This window comes from Mus pahari, chromosome 8, assembly GCF_900095145.1.
Source record: "Mus pahari chromosome 8, PAHARI_EIJ_v1.1, whole genome shotgun sequence".
Taxonomy (NCBI): domain Eukaryota; kingdom Metazoa; phylum Chordata; class Mammalia; order Rodentia; family Muridae; genus Mus; species Mus pahari.
Window position 1 is genome coordinate 31536104 of NC_034597.1, and position 5251 is coordinate 31541354.

Here is a 5251-nt window from a genome sequence, read left to right on the forward strand (position 1 = left end):
TACCCTCAGAGTTTAGCTAGATGTATGACACTAATTCAATGATTCGTTTCCTTTCTTTATCCTCTTGTATCTAGTGTCACAGGCAAGAATTCTACTGTTCTTCGGTGGGACTTAAGAAAAGATTAAGAAATTTAAATATACAAAGAATTGAAACAAAAAATGTTAATGGGAAGATCTGCATTGCTTTATATTTGTGATTTTTTTTAATGTCTGTATTAATAAAAAGACAGCTGTTCCTGCATTGGAGCTGCATCAATCTCATACCTCCTGTAGTCTGTGGAAAATTCCACTGGGCAGGAGCTCATGAGATAATGACAGCAAAAAGGCAAAGAGTATACTAAAACCACAGAAAATATTTTACACTCTCCACTGTCCCGAAAATAGTCTTGAGGAGCCCCAGAGCTCCCTAGATTATTCTTTGAGCACTGCTGAAAACAGTTTCTGAAACCAAGAAGCAATGTTATTTTAAGTAGGATGTTAAACAGGAAAAGGTAATAATGTAACCAGAGTTTTACAGCACAAACCCCAGCTCTACCAGTCCCAACAAGCTGGATTTAGCGATCTGTCTCAAACTGCCAATCAAGAGATGGTTAATGGAAGCTGTGGAGATGGCTCTGTAGATAAGAAACCTGCTGCACAGGCATAAGGAAATGAGTTCAAATACCCAGCATCCACATAAACAGCAAGTCATGCTCCTGTGGCTATATTCCCAGTACTGTGAGGAGTAGAAATAGGGAATGGTTGAGACTTGCTGGCTGCTAGCCTAGCTGCAGGCTCAGTAAAACACCATGTCTAAAGAGAATCTGAGACAAAGTGATAGATCAGGATATACTATGTCCTCCTTTGGCCTCTGTGTATCCACATAGGCACATGCATCCTCCTATTCACATGCATATACACACAACACACACACACACACTCACTCACACAACACTGGCATGGCTTTAAAAGGAAGAAAAACGTGACAAAGAGCAAGAGGTTAGTATAACTAAGCAGTAATGGTCAAGATATGATTCCACCAATTACTGTCTCAGCTCTGGTCATGCAAGGTGATCCAATAAGATGTTAGAGAAGTCACTTCCCAAAATGACAAATCTATTTCCCACAAGATGGCCTGTACCAAGATGTAGCCATTGCATCACAGATAACTGTCTTTAACTGGAAAGGGGAGCGATCCTGTACTATAAGGCATGATCGTTCCTGGAATCAAATCAAAGCTGAATTCAAATTTTAGACAATGATGTCTTTCTGTCTTTACCCTTGAAGAGGGGTGACATGAGTTTGGTGGTTACTAGTAATTAGTATGATGATACATACTAATTAAGTGACTATTTTGCCTTTGCTGAGTTAAATAAGAGTGCAATCCAAAGCAAAGGACACACACAAACAGAAATGAAAGATGCTAGAGTTTTTGTTTTGTTTTGCTTTGCATTGCTTTGCTTTGCTTTGCTTTGCTTTGCTTTGCTTTGCTTTGCTTTGCTTTGCTTTGCTTTGCTTTGCTTTGCTTTGCTNTGTTTTGCTTTGCATTGCTTTGCTTTGCTTTGCTTTGCTTTGCTTTGCTTTGCTTTGCTTTGCTTTGCTTTGCTTTGCTTTGCTTTGCTTTGCTTTGTTTTTTCAGCTTTTAGCTATCTTCTGGGCCCAAAGGAGGTGTCAATGCTTTTTAATTAAAAGCATTTTCTGAGTGCCTACTACAGTTATATGTGTGAAGTGATGTTTAAGCTTGCTCATGGTAAAAGAAACTACTAAAGTCATAGTTAGACACTCCTTATTAAACTTGTATTAAAGCTTACTCAAAAGCTTGACCACTGAATTTACTGGCAATGCTGTGGGGAAACCCTCCAACACTTCAGCATTCAGAATGTGAGCTCTCAACAGCATCTTCAGGGCTGGAAAGATGTATAATGAGGTTACCATGTGTGGTACAATTTCAACATCAATAAGAGTAGTAACTCTAATGGATTAAGAGTTTTAAAAAGCATTTAAATATTATATATTGTAATAGCAATAATAAAAACAATAATCAGTTATGAAAGATTTAAAACATAGTCAACAAATAGAAATTAAAAGTTATCCCTGGCTTGTTATAAAACCTATATCAACTGTCACCAAATAGAAAAGGAAGAAAAATTTCTATTTATGAAATAACTTCAGATAGTAAATTCAGGAATGAGTGAACTCTACTACTGTCTAAGTCCAAGGAATTATTCATTCAAATTGTCAATGACTGTTAATGTGACTAATGGAGGAATAAACATATCTCTTGTAAAATCTGACAGACAAACCTACTTATGAAGTACCTCTGGAGAGAAAAATACTGAACCAAACTGAGCATTTAAATCTGAGTTCCTACTTGTGCCATTGGCAAGAAATAGAGTCAGAAAATGTCAAAGCTCATGTGTCATTTCTCAAAAAACTATGCCCCCACAACTCAAAGAACCTCAACTTACTTATCATGAGTACTGCTAGACTGCTAGACCTGTGATAATTCTTCCATAAACTGAACAATATTTGCTGGTTTTCAAGAGGTTGTCCTTTAACATGTCTGCAATGGGATTTGACCAAAATGCTTGCCTTCCCTTTAACTAGGAAACTCCCTTTGAGCAAGAGGATTATAAGAATCCTGCCTAACCACTCACTTTCTCATGTGTGCCCAGATAAGAGAACATAGGAAAAAGCCACCAATACGTGGTGATATACTGAAAGACCACGAGTATAAATCAGATGAATGAAAATTATGCGTCAGAAATTGTGTAAGAGCTTCTATGTTTTGGAGTTGATTGCAAAATAATCAATGGAAAGCCACTGAATGTTCAATAATGCTATGGAGAAGACAAAGTCTTTGTAGTAACTGTGTTCTCTGGTACATAGAAACATAGTGTTATGGCACATCTGTATAAGAAGCAACATATGGGCTCTCTGTTCCTCCCTGCTCCAGAGAGAGCTGCATCTTCTTGTGCAGTGCCAGCCTCGTCCCGTAAACAAAATGGTGAACATCTGTGTGAACAGATTTGGCCGTATTGGGCACCTGGTTACCAGGGCTGCTGTCTGCTCTGCACATGGCAAAATGGAGATTGTTACCATCAACAACCTCTTCATTGACCTCAACTACATGGTCTACATGTTCCAGTATGAGTCCACCCATGGCAAATTCAACGGCACAGCCAAAGCCGAGAATGGGAACCTTGCCATCAATGGGAAGCCCATTACCATCTTCCAGGAGTGAGACCCCGCTAACATCAAATGGGGGTGATGCCAGTGCTGAGTATGTCGTGGAGTCTACTGGAGTCTTCACCACCATGGAGAAGGCAGGAGCCCACTTGAAGGGTGAAGCAAAAAGGGTCATCATCTCTGTACCTTCTGCCAATGCCCCCATGTTTGTGATGGGTATGAACCACGAGAAATATGACAACTCACTCAAGATTGTTAGAAATGCATCCTGCACTATCAACTGCTTAACACCCCTGGCCAAGGTCATCCATGACAACTTTGGCATCGTGGAAGGGCTCATGACCATGATCCATGCCATCACTGCCACTCAGAAAAGACTGTGGATGGCCTCTCTGGAAAGCTGTGGCGTGATGGCCATGGGGCTGCCCAGAACATCATCCCTGCATCCACTGGTGCTGTCAAAGTGTGGGCCAGGTCATCTCAGAGCTGAACAGGAAACACACTGGCATGGTCTTCCATGTTCCTAGTTGCAGTGTGTCCATTGTGGATCTGACGCATTGCTTGGAGAAACCTGCCAATTATGAAGACATCAAGAAGGTGGTGAATCAGGCATCTGAGGGCCCACTGAAAGACATCCTGGGCTACACCGAGGACCAGGTTGTCTCCTGCGACTTCAACAGCAACTTCCAGTCTTCCACCTTTGATACTGAGACTGGCATTGCCCTCAACAACAACTTTGTCAAGCTCATTTCCTGGTATGACAATGAATGTGGCTACAGCAACAAGGTGGTGGACCTCATGGTCTACAGGGCATCCAAGGAGTAAGAAACCGTGGACCACCCACCCCAGCAAGGACACTGAGAGCAAGAGAGAGGCCATCGGTTGCTGAGGAGTCCCTATCCCAACTTGGTCCCCCAACACTGAGCATCTCCCTCACAGTTTCCATCTCAGAGCTCCATAATAACAGGAGGGGCTTAGGGGACCCTCCCTACTCTCTCGAATACCATCAATAAAGTTTGCTGCACCCACAAAAAAAAGAAGCAACATATGACAGATTACTTAAAGATTATTTCATAAAAGATGGTGACTTCCATTTCTAGTGAATCATGCTCTCTGTATCTACCTCTTCTTATACCCCTCCTTTCCCCTTCTACCTCCTTCCTTGTCTGCTTCTTCCTTATCTGCATTTAAGAGTTCATCCTGCCTTTACCAAGGACCAGTTTTCCATTCTCAGTACCTATATTGAATGCCTCAAAACTGACTGTAAACTTTGTAGAATCCAATGCCCTTTCTTAGTTTCCATGGGAACCTGGACATATGTGGCATACATTCAAAAAGACACATATACACATACATGAAAATAAATCTAAATGTATTGTTTTTTTTTTTAAAAAAAAAAAACCTATAGTTCATAGAAAGTTATCCAGGGAATTTTGTCTCTGGGACCCTCTTAAGTTTATAGAGAAGCTGTTTGTCTTGGTGGTAGCCATCTCTACATATAACATCCTGAACAATCTATTTCAAAGCCCACTCATGTACTTGGCTGGTAGGCCATTATTCCTCCTTGAAAATTGGTTAAAGTCTTTCATTTCTTTTCTATGTAGAGTTTTCTGTAAGGCTAATCACAGGGAAATACATACACATATATGAACACACACACATGCCCACACACATGAAAAAGAAACAGCAGCATCTGTGCCAAACGGAACTTCATTTCGCACTGAAGATTATTAATTGTTCAATAGCAGATCTATAAATACAGTACAATGAGGCTAGAGCTTTATCTCAGTCTAATTGAGTAACCTTAAACACTACCAAGGAAAAAGAAAAGCAGTTAATAAAGATATGATAAGGTTGAAAAATATAAAAATGTGTTTTGTGATCACTCTACCTCTTCACATCTCAGACCCAAAAATATAAAGAAAAAATGGCCATAGATAAAAGAAGGCACATCTTTAGAAAAAAGATTAGACTAGGGAATGAGGTGAGGGAGGAAGGAAAAAACAGAAAAGCAAATTAATTAGAAACTGTGTGGTACTTGGAGCTAAAGAACTTGGGCATGGGAAGATAACCCTGCACGTCT

General features: G+C 40.3%; 1 pseudogene; it reads left to right on the forward strand.

The window, feature by feature from the left end:
- The first annotated feature begins 2983 nt into the window (after positions 1–2983).
- On the forward strand, positions 2984–3993 carry LOC110325757 (annotated as a pseudogene).
- The last annotated feature ends 1258 nt before the right edge of the window (positions 3994–5251 follow it).